A 14,632-nucleotide genomic window follows, 5' to 3' on the forward strand; every position below is an offset into this window, starting at 1 on the left:
ATGCATTTTGCCAAGAAAAAAAAATGCTAAGAATGATTTGGTACATTGCTATATTGGATTTCTACTGGATTTTCAGAATTCACTGTAATATTGATCTAAATTGTGACATGACAGTATATTAATCTAGGTTGTACTAAATATGCTGTGGCCAAATCCATAACACCCGTTGGTTCCAAGGACAAATATCATTTGAATTTGATTTGGTCAGATTTGGAAAAATTACTTTTTTGAACTACTGAATGGAGAATTCTGGGAATTATACTAATTCACCCCCCCCCTCCCCCCGAATTCTGGGTTTGGCTTGATGCCTTTCTCCCAGAACAGGGACTTTAGGTTGCTTTCAGCATTAAAACAATACAGTAGAGTTTGACGCCTGTATCTGCTGGATCGATAATTGTGGTTTCAGTTACACATGTCTGGAAAAAAGGTCTTCTAGGCATCTGGAATTCCTTCAGGTCAACTCTATGGTCAACCTCTGCCAGAGGCTGAACATAGAGTCAGGCTGAAGGACCTCCAGATGCCTAGAGGTTCTCCAGCCTGACTCTCTAGGCATCTGAAGGACCCCAGGTCAACTCTATGGTCAGCTTCTGGCAGAAATATAGCTTTCATTTTATCCATGGTTCTTGCTATCCATAGTAAGTCTGGGGTTGGACTGTATAGATAAAGACATACATAATATATAATTAAAATGTGATTAAACTATCAGTAACATTAAAATCAATTGAAAACATGCATTAAATTGATATTTATCTTTACACTGTGCGAAAGGCCATGACACTCAAAGGAAGAGCCAAATTTCTTATTGCACAAGGTCACCTGCTGTGATGGAAATTAGATTTTAAATGCAATATAAACTTTGCTTGGATTCAATATCTCTTGTCTGAAAAATTAACAAGACAACCTAATGCACAGTTGCTCAGAATTAAGTCCTACTGATTGCAGTGGAGCTTACTTTCAGGTAAGTCTGTACAGGATTGTGGCCGTAGTTCCAAAATATCCATTAGTGTTGTTAATTTAATCTTGGCAGTCCTAAGAGATAATCTTCTGGGAACAGCATATCTAGCAAAGCCAGCTCACAAACTGAAATGCTGTAAGGAACACAGTATTCTAGTACTTACATAAAAATAAATACGGAACACTTCAGCTGCAGCTCAATAGGTGGGAAGTTGAGATAATGGCATAATGTTAGGCCTTCAGTTCCTGCAGGGAGATGAAGCAAATGCCTTGCATAGAATGCACTTTGCTCATGTTGTAGTCACTGACTCAGAACTTTGCTTTGTTCCTATAAATGTGATGTTTCTATAAAAAATGTTTTTGAACAGGATGTTTTAACAAAGGGTCATGGTCAAGAAAATGTTGGGCAAAATAGAGTGATATACTTCTATAATTTCCCATTGTTGGGATTATCTGATTTATGCTTACTTTAATGGGATTTATTTTATTTCATTTTATTTTTTTCTCCTAGGGACGTTATCAGATGGGGGAAATTGGAAGGTCAGTGCAGTGTGATCCCGGATGCAATCATGGGGTTTCATGTTTTTGCGTGAGAGGTTATCACATGTAATCAAAGTCAATGTTAAATCAATTTGAACCCAATCCAGGGTCAACTGAGAGATGTGTAAATTCAGGGAAATATAGAATTTACAAATCCTGGTCCACTCCAAGGTTGCATTCAATCTGAATTTGACAGGTATGGAACGCATGTCTCGGTCACCCTTGGATTGCCTTCGAATCAGACTACAGTTCCCAAACTCCTTTGCTGGCTGAAATTTTCTCTCCTGTGCTCCCTGGCTGCTCCCTCTGGGAGCAAAGGGGCAGGAAAAGTGAAGGCGATTGTGCTGCCCAGAGGGGGGGATGCTCTAGCCTCCTCAAAAAATTAAAAGACCGGCACCAAAGTCCGTCTTTCCTCCCTCCTTCCAGGTGTGGTGGGCTTTTCTCTCAGCCTCGCAAAGTTCCTCTTGGAGTTCTGGAACTGTTTTGGGGATGAAGCAGCCCTCCCCACAGAGACACACACACACTGCCTCTCTCCTCCTCTCAGCCCTTTCCAACTCTTTCCTTTTGCAAACTCATCCTTTCCAACTTGAGGGAAGAGATTGGCCAGGGTGCTCTCTCTCTCTCTCTCTCTCTCGTGACCCTGTCACAGGGTTTTCTTGGCAGGTTTATTCAGATGGGGTTTGCTATTGCCATTTTCTGAGGAGGCTGAGAGAGTGTGACTTGCACCGGGTCACCCAGTGGGATTCGATCTCTGCCTTCTAGAGTCATAGTCCAATGCTCAAACCAAGTGCAAGGATGCTTTGGAGTGATTTTGAATTGGTGAATTGCCTAAATAATGTGAAATAAGAAGTAATGAATTCACAAATAACATGAATTGCCTAAATAACATGAAATAAAGAGTAATAAATGAACAAATAACATGAATTGCCTAAATAACGTGAAATAAAGAATGAACAAGTAACATGAAACAAGGCAAAACCACAGGAACTGGAAGCAAGCCTCGCCGGAAGTGTAAAAAGGTCATAATCTGATTCTGCCCTCACTGCACATGTGCAGGGATGTTAATTTGAATTCTAGACTATGAAGTGGGCATACTCATGTGATAATTTCTTTTGCATTCACACTACTTTGGCTTTGGGATGGGCACTGTGTTCTTCTGTGGTGTGATAACCATCCACGTATTTGTGTTCATTTCCGAATTGTCCCTACTTTCTTTTCTTTCGGAATTGAGAGACATTCCTCCCATGTGATAACGTCCCTAGAAAATGTCTGCGAACAGTTGTCTTTTTGGAACCAATGGAAACTAAAAGAAGAAATCACTAAAACGGTGTTTACTCTCCTTCAGTCCATTTTTCATGAAAGACATGTAATTGTGTTTGAATTTGTATCATCAGCTTTTATGTGGAGTGAGTGAACTGAGTAGACATAGAGATGTCCCTGCCATTGGACAGGGTTAGGTAACTGTCTCCATCAACAGATCAGGGACAGGCTGGCAAAAAGGTGGGGACCTGCCTGATGAGTGGATATAAAAAGGAGGAGGAGCTGTTAAGAGGAGAGAGCTGAGTATTACAAGCCTGGTGAGGCAGGAGGGTGTTCTAGAATTGCCAGGAGGTGCAGTTAGGAATAGGGGTTCAGCCTGAATGGGATTCAGACTCTCATATCAGAGCAAAGAACTTTAAAATGACAAGAGAAGTCCAATGTTATTAAAGGAGTGTGTTCTGTGTGAACCAAGTCCGTGAGAAAACTTAAACATAGTAAATTTGTAACAACTGAAGTAATATACTGTAACAACAAGCCTGAGAACCAATTTCTAAGAAAGATACTATCAGAAGTTCTTCATGTAAATAAAAGTTATTTTCTTCATGCTCACCAAGCAGTGCCCTGAAGTAATTCTTAGATAACATCAAACCTACTACCAAGAGTAATAAGAACAATCAATAATAAAGACACTTAAATTAGTGAGAGATCCAAGGATTAGGAAGATAGATCTGCAGGGAAAGAAGCCTTGAAATATTTAGGATCAGGCAGGGTAAGAATCCTTTGGAACCCAGTGGTCATTGCATAATTTGGACCTAGTGTGGTGGGATCTGAGAGGCACAATGCGAGGGGATCTAAGAGATCTAGGAGCTTATCACTTTAAACTCTTAAAATGGGGCTAGGTCATTTTAAATGTGGTTGGTGCCTCCTGTTGCATTCTAGGTTTTGTAGTTCAGTGAGACTTAAGAGTTCTCTGGCCAAACATTCTAAATGCCCCTTCCTAAACTACAACCCCCAAAATGCAACAGGAGGTAGGGACTGCATTTAAAGGGACCTAGTCGTGTTTTAAGAGTGTAAAGCGATAAACTCACTAGTGTGAGAGATCTAAGAGATCGGTAGTGTCACAAGGTAATACACTGGAGTACAGATCAGTGCATATCATGTGGGTGCGACTTATCTTGCACCCACAAATTATCCTGGTACGTCGCACACAGTGGAGAGCATTGCCAGTGTTGGCATACAATTAAACCATGTAGTTGGTTTCTTTGACTATGTCTGCATGGGTCAAATAAAATCCCCCCCCTCCTCTCTGTGAGGAGTAAGGATGACAAAGGGTCTAATCCCCAAGTCAGGTGCAAGCAGTCGAAGACATCCATAATTGTTTGTGTTTTTTTGGGGCTATGTGGCCATATTCTAGAAGAATTTATTCCCCACGTTTCACCTGCATCTGTGGTTGACATCTTCAGAGAATGGTGGCATGGAGGTGTGTGGGGTATATATACTGTGTGACCCTTGGTTGAGAGGAAGTGATTTACATGTTAATCTGTGTGTTAGTCTGTTGGTGAATGGCAAGACCTCAGGGTGGTAGGATATGGGAGGATGATTTCTGTCTATTTAATCAGTGATCCATTGTCTACTGGGAAACCCCTTGACCCTGGGTGATGTTCATTTGCATGTGCTGAGTCTTGATTTTGTTGTTTTTCAGGACTGGTAGCCAAACTTTGGCGCGTTACAGACCGCCCGTTTGGGGCGGCCTGTAACCAGCCCTTTCCCCGCCGGATCGGGGCCTCAGCTGCCACAACTGCAGCCTCTGAGGCCCCGATCCGCCGCTTTCCAGGCCGCTTCCCCACGGCCTGGAAAGGGGTGTCCTCGGGGCTTCAAGCCCCGAGGACACCCGATGGCGGCGGGGAGGAGGAGAAAGGGGCCACTTGGCCCCTTTCTCCCGTGCGTCCCTGGCGCAGCTGTCTAAAGGCTGCGCCAGCGATGCAAACCGCAAAAGGAGCTCCATTTTGGAGCTCCTTATCACGCCACAGAAAGGGCGCTCTATGCGTCCTTGTGCGGCATGACGCCGTCACGTCCGCGCCACCCCGTTTGGAGGCAGCGCGTTCGTGACGTTGTAATGGCGGCACCATGTACATAGGGCACCGCCATTTTGTACGTCCTGGGGACGTACTAGGGTTAGATGCGTGAGTAAGGCACGCACTTTGCCTAACCCTAGTACGTCCCCAGGACGTACTTTACGCCCGTGCGGAACGGGCCATAGTTTACTTTCAGGGTTTCTTCTTTCCTGTTGAAGTTGTCCACCTTCCCTATGCATTCTGACATGATAGTTATTGGCATGGTCCAGAATTTCAGTATTTTCAAATAGCATTTTATGCCAAGGTTGGTTTATAAAGTGTTGTGCTACTGCTGATTTTTCTGGCTGGCCCAGTCTGCAGTTTCTCTTGTGTTACTTGATTCGTGTTTGAACACTGCATTTGGTGGTCCCAATGTAGACTTGTCCATAGCTGCAAGGTATGCAGTAAACTCCTGTGGCTCTGAGAAGTCTCTCCTGTTCTTCACTGAACACAGCATTTACTGGATTTTTTTGGTCAGTCTGTAGAACATTTGGAAGTTGTGTTTCCTCACCTGTTTCTGACTCTTGATGGTAAAAAAAACTTGCCCTTTGGGTGGTTATTTGGTTTTTTCTGGGTCTGGCAGCTCTTCTGATGTCTCAGTTAGAGTAACCATTAGCCTGTAGAGCCCAGTTTAGGTTTATCTTCCAGGAAGTGGGGTTCTCAGATCCTTTTCATGTGGTCTACCAATATTTTTATTGTGCTTTTTTTGTCCTGGATGATGGTTGGAGTTCTTATCTGTCCATGTGTGTAGGTTTTCTGTATACCGTGTGGCCCAATTCTTGCTTCGGTTTGTGGATGACCAGGACATCCAAGAATGGCAATGTTCTTTCTTTCCTTTTTCCATTGTGAACTGGATGTTTGGGTGGCTATTGTTCAGATGGTTCAAAAACATGCTCAGATCTTCTTCTCCGTGGCTCCAAATGGTGACTGCATCATCCACATATCAGAACCATGTTGTAGGCCCAGAAAAAAAACCACAGGAGTGAAGGAAAACAACCACCTAAAGAGAAGGTATTTTTACATACATCAAATTCTGTTCCAACTATCACTTTCTAATCAAGCCGTTGCTTCAGCAATGCATACAGACAAACAGAGAGCAACAGTTTAATAGATCTAAGTACACATTTCAAAATACATTGAGTCAGCCATTCCTCTGCCATAATGTATGTAAGCCATGGTAACTGGATTTTCTTGGGGTTTAATTGTCACAGTATGCTTCCCTTAATGATGTAGAAGTTACTTTGGTGTGAAATCCCTTCCATAGTTTGAGACAGTAGGACTCCAGGGAAGTTTCCAGATGGAGGGCTCCCCATGCTAACAGTTAGAAAGCACAGTGCAGTTCTTCCTTCATTTTCTTCTTAATGGATTTTCCACAGTAAGTGAAAAGACAGAACTGAATAGAGAAAGAAGAAAGAAAGTTTACATGTGGAGGCTGATGACATCTGGAGTCTCCATAAAATTTAGTGAGGCAGGGCAATGGTGTGAAAACAGCTTCATCTGGAACCACACCAGTATTTCAGAAAAGTTGATTACCATTTTGAACATGCTTCTATAAGTGCACAGCATGGATAATAAGTGATAAAATAAAATAAAATAAAATAAAATAAAATAAAATAAAATAAAATAAAGCACTTAAACTCTGTTGGGGAATAAACAAGGAAGTAAAACAGACTCCAGCAACCCAATGAATCACTGAAATATATCAGATCAGAAATGGGAGAAGATCAATTCTAGCCCTGGCCATCAAGTTGAAAGTGTGCTAAAGATAGCCAGCACTGTCCTTTGCCTGACCAGGAAACATGACATGACTAAGAAAGTGAAATAAGTAATTCTTAAATGGAAGAGTAATTGTTTCATACAATACATACATACATACATACATATTGTTCCTTCCAATGTTTACTGTAGTCTCCTTTGTTGTCATTTGAATCCATTTTTTCTGGGACTTATTCTTGGGAGAATCAGCAAACAAGCTTGCTCTGTCTTTCATGTGAAATCCTTCAGATATTTCAAAATGATTCGCATAGTAGTCTCTTCCCTAGGCTATACATATGCAGCTCCTTCAAGCTTTCAGTGGGCTTTGTTTCCAAACTTTCAGCACCCCTCCTAGACATCTTCCAGCTTATATATATCCTTCCTGAAATGAAGTGTCCTGGACTAACTAAAGCAGAAAGAAGTAGCAGCATTACTTCCCTTTATTGAGAACTATGGGCCCAGACAGACAGGCCAAAATAAAGCTGCTTCGGGTCACTTTGGAGGTATGCTGTTTAAATGACACACACATCTTAAGAGGTCAGAAGCTGCGCCAAAGCCGCACTTCAACTGGAGTGTGGCTTTGGTGCGACTTTTGGACTCTTGGGATGCATGCATCATTTAAAGAGCATACCTCCAAAGTGACCTGAAGCAGCTTTAATTTGGCCTGTCTGTTTTGGCCCTATACTTCACTTGAAGAAGCAAAGAATTATGTCTGCTTTTTTTTTTTTTTTTTTGCTGCTGCTGCTGCTGCTGCTGCTGCTGCACCACCCTTTGATTCATGGCTTGCAGTCTACTAAGACCTCTAGATCCTTTTCACATATAATTCTTTCAAGGCAGGTTTCACCTATCTTATATTTGTGCAGCTTGTTTTCTTGGCTAAATGTAGAAACTTACATTTATCTTTGCTGAAATTCACTTTATTAGTTTTGGTGCAGTTTATATATATATTCCAATAAGAAGCTGAGTTCAGGAGCCCATTCACACTCCAGAATTATAGTGCTATTATTCCACTTTAATCCCCATTTCCCCATTTTATGGAATCATTGGATTTCCAGTTTAAAGAGGGACATTTAAAGAGCTCTTGTACCTCACCAAAGCATAAACCCCAGTATTCCATAGGACGGAACCAGGGCAATTAAAGTGGAATGACAGCACTATAATTCTGGAGTGTGGATGAGCCCCTGAACTGAGCCTCACAGGAAAAAAGTGAGATTCGCTTCCAAATGCTCAATGTAATTGCGTAATGTGAATGGGTAACAGGTCATATTTAAGGACTGTTATGCAACCAAATCACATTAAAGTACTCTCAAATGACTAGGGCGGTCTGCTGCCAGCGCCGCTTGCAGTGTCTGGGAGCCACAGCTTCTAAACCGCGGGACTCCCAGACGCTGCGAGGAAGGAGCGTGGAAATCGCGCTCCTTCCTGGGCCCCGGAAGTGGCGCCGCAAAGCGAAAGGCGCGCTTTCGTGGCATCACTTCCGCCGCAACATGTCTGGACGCTAGGCGTCCAAGACGTCAAAATGGCGGCGGCTGTGTGGAAACGGACAGAGTCCGTAACAGGAGTAGGGGCGTCTAGAAGAGACGCCCCTTTTTTAAACTGGGATGTCCTAAGGATGTCTCAAATGGCGGTCTGGAACCCACCTATGTGACCATAGAATCATAGAATCTATGGTCCATCCATCCATAGAATCACAAGGGTCATCCAGTCCAATCCCCTGCCATGCAGGAAATCTCAATCAAAGCATCCAGCCTCTGTTTAAAAACATCTAAGGAAGGAGACTCCACCATACTCTGAGGGAGTGTGCTCCACTGTCAAACAGCCCTTACTGTCAGGAAGGGCTTCCTAATGTTAAGGTGGGGTCTCTTTTCCTGGAGCATGCATCCATTGTTCTGGGTCCTGTTCTCTCGAGCAGCAGAAAACAAGCTTGCTCCCTTCTCAATATGACATCCCTTCAAGTATTTAATCAGGGTTATCATATCACCTCTTAACCTTCTCTTCTTCAGGTTAAACATCCTCAGCTCCCTAAGTCGATCCCCATAGGGCATGGTTTCCAGACACTTTACCATTTCAGTCAACCGTCCTTTGGACACAGTCCAGTTTCTCAACATCCTTTTTGAATTGTGGTGCCCAGAACTGGACACAATATTCCAGGTGGGGCTTGACCAAAGCAGAATACAGTGGTACTATTACTTCCTGTGATCTAGACACTAAACTTCAATTGACAGAGCCTAAAATAGCGTTGGCCTTATTAGCTGCCGTATCACACTGTTGACTCATGTTCAACTTGTGGTCTACTTGGATTCCTAGATCCCTTTCACACATTGTTTCCTCAAGCCAGGTGTCCCCCATCCTATATCTATGAATTTCATTTATCTGCCATAAGCGCAGTACCTTACATTTCTCTGTGTTGAATTTTGTTAGCTTTGGCCCAGCTTTTTAGTCTATTCAGGTCATTTTGAATTTTGATCCTGTTCTCTGGGGTATTAGGTACTACTCCTAATTTGGAACTCCTCCTAATTTGATCATTTCATCAAAGCTTAAAAATTTTTGAGGGGGGAGTTATAGCTCTCAGAATCCCCCAGCATAAACAGCCACCAGCACAAAGTACCTTTTCTATAAGCTCTGTGTTTCTTTGTTTTTTAAAAAATAAACTTTGGAAGTCATGGGTTGGTTTTTTTCTTTTTTTGCTTAATTGATTCTAATGGGAAAGTTAAGAAAGGAAAGGAGCTTTTTCTTCTGAGCATACTTTCAGTAAGTGCCCTCTCCAGAGATTATTAATGAGAATAAAGGTTGTTAAAGTAGAAAATTAACCAGACTGAGAAAAAAACAACCCAACAACATAGTGCCTGCATCCAAAATGTGGAGCTCAGTGAAAAGAAACCCATCATTGCATTTTAAAATTAATTACCTTATTAGGTGGAAAATTACACATATAGAATTATTTCCCCAATAATTGAGACAATCTTTTCATAATAGTCTATCCTCAGTCTCCCTGCTGCACACAGTATGAAGTAAAATCTTTCTGTGAAACAAAGCATATTCACAGCACTGTAATTACTACGACAATGGCATATAAGCAGAGCAGGTAATAATCCTAAAATTCTAGGGTGGTCACAGATGTCTTCTAAACTGTCTTTTGACCAAAAAGGAAACCTGGACTGATTTAGTATGGTAGGAAGGTAAGTTTGTCCCGGTTCAGGATTGTGAACCGAAGATTGTCTATTGTTTCATATGATATGCTGATTTGTAATAGGTGATGGACCTTACCACATTGCCCCCAGGGACGTGATGGAGCGTGATGAAAGGGAGCAGGATGAGCACAGAATGGGTGCTATCACCCATTTTATCACATAGCAGAATGCCGCTACCACTGGAAGTTCCCATCGCATTTCAGATCTGTCCCAGAGGAGGCAATTTTCAGGAACTGTTTAGAAGCGTTCCTGAAAATCGCCTCCTCTGGGTTGGATCCGGAATGTGATGGGAACTTGCGGTGGCAGCAGCGGTGCCTTTCTGCTGTGCGCTAAAATGGGTGATAGAACCCATTCTTTTCTCTTCCTGCTCCTTTTCATCATGCCCCCATCACGTCCCAGGGGGCAATGCGGTAAGGTCCGATGTATGATGTGTTTAGTTGGTTTGTGAGATGATTTAATAAAATTTCTATTAAAAAAAAAGAAGTAAGCCTTATCTGAGCCAGCATCACAGGTTCCTGGGCAGTCTTCTGCTGGCAACTGAGTGGAAAGGATATTGGTAGGCCTGCTCTGAGGAATGGGCCTTCTTTCTTCTCTCTCTGCTTTTACATTGCATCATGGATTTCAACTATCTTGTATTACTATTTAGAAAACTTGGAAGCCCTCATTCAATATGCGGTAAACTTTGTCAGAGATCTGTTTCAGTTTTATTTTTTATAGCATCTATCAAAGTTGGGTGCTCTATAAATAAATATGGCTGGCACCCTATTAGTAAATTACAATACTGTGAGCATGCAATGCAACTCACTTTTTCAGGACCTTATTGCACACAGAAATGTAAACGTTCTAGGGACTGGAGGAGGACTCTCGTGTGCGCGCGCGACCGCCCAAAAATGGATTTTATCGCACACGCAGATGTCCTCCAAGAGGCCCCGTTCTGTCCCCCAGCACTCATCCGTTTGCATCCAGTCCTGACGGGTGCCATTTTTTGCCGACGGAAGGTAATCCGTCAGGCAAAAATCACGCCCATCAGGACTGGACGCGAACGGGTGCGCGCCGGGGGACGGAACGGGGCCTCTTGGAGGACGTCTGCGTGTGCGATAAAATCCGTTTTTGGGTGGTCGCGCGCGCACACGAGAGTCCTCCTCCAGTCCCTAGAACGTTTACATTTGTGTGTGCGATAAGGTCCTCAGTCATTGCATAGATCAGAACTGTTCACAGTTCAGTAGTATATTCCATTGGCTTTCAAACTTTCACCATTTAAGGGATCCTTTCCATTATGAATTGCCAACATGGAATGACCAAAGCCCCTCAACCCACCTTTTAAGGAATGCAGCTCCTCCCCATATATGACAATTTCTGGATTGTTGGAGAACAAGGGTATCAATGGTGATTTACTTTTAGCAGAACATGCTACAAGGACATCCTCTACAGAGATCTCCCAAAAATGTAAAGTTGAAGGCTTTCATGGCCGGCATCCATAGTTTTTTGTGGGGTTTTCGGGCTATGTGGCCATGTTCCAGAAAAGTTTCTTTCTGACGTTTCGCCAGCATCTAACCTCACAGATGCTGACAAAATGTCAGGAAGAAACTTTTCTGGAACATGACCACATAGCCCGAAAAACCCACTAAAAACTATCTCCCAAGAATCCTTGGATGTCCTTGCCAGTGCCTGTCACAGAACACCTAGCCTAAAGAAAATAACTGAATGCATTGCTGCCAATCCCTCTGCTCTTTAAGTCTATAAATTTAGCTGATTTATAGTACCAGTTACTTGCAGGGAGCCTTCATATAGATGTGTATGCACTTTATTTTAACTTTGGTATGCTTTTTAATGATTTTATACTGTTTATGAACTATTGCTTTATGTGTTCATTTTTAATTGGGTTTAAAATTTTATTGTTAGTTTTTAACTGATTTGTTTTGTGAGCTGCTTGGCATTCCACTCTGGAAGAAAGGCAATATATAAATAAAATAACTAACTAACTAAACTAAGGCACTATACATACCGGCCTAAAGTGCACCCTCGTCACATGCTAGGGGTTGGCCTAGGGCACACCGCCCATAAATGCCTCACCCCTAGCATGTGATGAGGGTGTCAAAATGGCGGTGCCCTGTACACACAGGTGCCACCATTTTGACGCAATGGACAGTTAGCGTCCGCACGTCCCGGCATCATTGTGATGCCACGAGTGCACCATTGGTGTACTTTGGCATCACAATCGCGCCTCAAGAAGAACCCACTTTTTGCGGGTTCTTTTAGCTGCGTGAGGGAGCCATGCGGTTTGTCCGCTGCGGCTCCCTCGCACAGCAAAACAATTTGTGGATAGACCTCCCTTTTTGGGTGGTCTATATCCCGCCTAACTCACTAAATAATATTGTAGAAACTTATAGGCATAGGCCCTGTATCACAGGTGCAAACAATGTTTCCATGTGACTACTATGGTCTTCCCCCAGCAGCTGCCAAGCCACAGGGGCCAGTACTATGGACATTAAATGGCCATGGAGGGGGAATAAGGAGGCAATCAAGTAGCTGGGACTTCCTTTCATTCCCATTACATTTCTCCTTTCCTCTCATCTTTGTGAACTACAGTGGGGGTGGAAGGAAGCACCATTGTTTGGTTGCATCCCTCAGTCATTTAATGGCTATAGCAGCACCATGCAGGGCTTGACAGAAGTTTTGGATAGTTTTCTGTGGGTTTTCTGGGCTGTGTGGCTGCTTTCTGGAAAAAATTATTCCTGACATTTCGCCTGCAACTGTGGCTGGCATCTTGAGAGGGTGGTGGTATGGAAGAATGTGGATTATATATACCTGCGCGACCCTTGCTTTGGGAGGAAGTGGTTTTACATGTTAATGGTGGAATTAGTTTCTGTGTTGTACTGTGTTGAATGGTGCAACCTGGAGATGCATTGTGTGGAGGATTGAGAGACGGATTTGTGTCTATTCAATTGGTAATCCATTGTCCGCCTTGAGCCTGGGTGGTGTTCATTTGCTTGTCTTGAATCTTGATGTTGGTGTTTTTCAGGCTCAAGGGGTTTCCCACAAACAATGGATTACCAATTAAATAGACACAAATCTCCCTCACATATCCCCCACACAACACACCTCCAGACTGCTCCATTCAACACAGTACAACACACCTCCAGGTTGAATCGTTCAACACAGTACAACACACAAACTAACTCCACCATTAACGTGCAAAACCACTTTCTCCCAAAGCAAGAGGTATATATACCCCACACATTTCCATGCCACCACCCTCTGAAGATGCCAGCCACAGTTGCAGGCAAAATATCAGGAATAATTTTTTCTGAAATGTGGCCACGCAGCCTGAAAAATCCACAGAAAATTATGGATGCTGGCATGAAAGCCTTTGACTTCACACGTTTGGAATGGTTCACTGGTGAATAAGCCTTTAAGCCTGGTTGCAAAGAAGACACACACACATGACCTGGAGTTACATGTGCATATGACACAAACAAGGATTCCAGCCATTATCATGTTTTGATGGCTAGTTATCTCCAAACATAGTACTAGAATTTTGAACTAATCTTACCACATGCAATATCCTTTGCGTGCTTAATAAAAAGAAAAACAATGTAGCATAACATTAGCATTTGTTTGGTGGCCACCAGTTGGCTACCTTCCTTACTTGGAGGCTTGTTGCTCCATAAACAATTTAAAATGTCAGCGATCCCCAGCTGAGACTGAATTCCTCCTTCATGGGTTCTTTTGAGGCATTAGTAGAGTGTTCTCAGGTTGTCAGGCGTGCATGATAAAGAAGCATCCTCCTTGGCTCCTGTCAGACATTCTTTAAAAGATACAAAACTGCTGCTGAGTTATTTACATTTGATATACTCTGCAATTCTAAGCACAATAACTAGGAATTACATTTGATGGAACCTAGACTCATTGAATTTAGGTTCATGAATAAATCATGCTAAACATAATTAGGATAATATTTTGTGAGTTGTGTTGCTTGCTGGATACCATGTAAATCAGAAGACATGGCTGGCTGAGCCAAACTTGCAATCCAAACTTGCAAGGATTTATTGGGGGTGCTAAACCCTAAGTAGCTTAGATAGCTCCTTTGAAGTTCAGACAAAATCCCAGAGCATACTTATCATCCTATTGGCATGGATGTCAATGACCAGCACTCTTGGGAAACATCTTACTTCAGTGGGCTTGTTAACATCATTAGTTATTTTTTATTTTGCCCAAGTGTGGTCCACAATACACTGCAGAAATAATCCAGCTTGAGACTGCTTTAACTGTCCTGGGTCTGTGCTAGAGAATCATGGGAATTATAGTTTATATGCCACCAGAGCTCTCTCACAGAGAAGGCCAAATGTTTGACAAAACTACACCTCCCAGAATTATCTAGCATTGATCCAGGGCAGTTAAAATGGTTTCAAACTGGATTTTTTTCTGCAGTGTGTATTGCACGTTTGAAAGGATGTCATATTGAAGAAGGAGCAAGTTTGTTTTCTGCTGCTCCAGAGACATTTTATGCCCAGGATGTTTTATAACATGTTCTGCTACTGCTGATTTTTCTGGCTGACTCAGGCTCTTTACAGAGCGCCCAAAAAGGGCATGCTGGTGGCCATGTTTGCTGCGCCAGGGAGCCGCAGCGGACAAACCCACAAAAAGTGGGTTCTTCTTGTGGCGTAGTTGTGATGCCGCAAGGCACCAATGGTGCACTTGCTGCATCACAACAGCGCTGCGACGTGCGGACGCTAAGCATCCGTCACTTCAAAATGGCAGCACCCATGTGTATAGGGCGCCGCCATTTTGACGTCCCCAGTACATACTAGGGGTGAG

The sequence above is a fragment of the Sceloporus occidentalis genome, unplaced genomic scaffold (assembly GCF_023333645.1).
Source record: "Sceloporus occidentalis isolate IW3139 unplaced genomic scaffold, rSceOcc1.0.p SCAF_2, whole genome shotgun sequence".
NCBI lineage: Eukaryota > Metazoa > Chordata > Lepidosauria > Squamata > Phrynosomatidae > Sceloporus > Sceloporus occidentalis.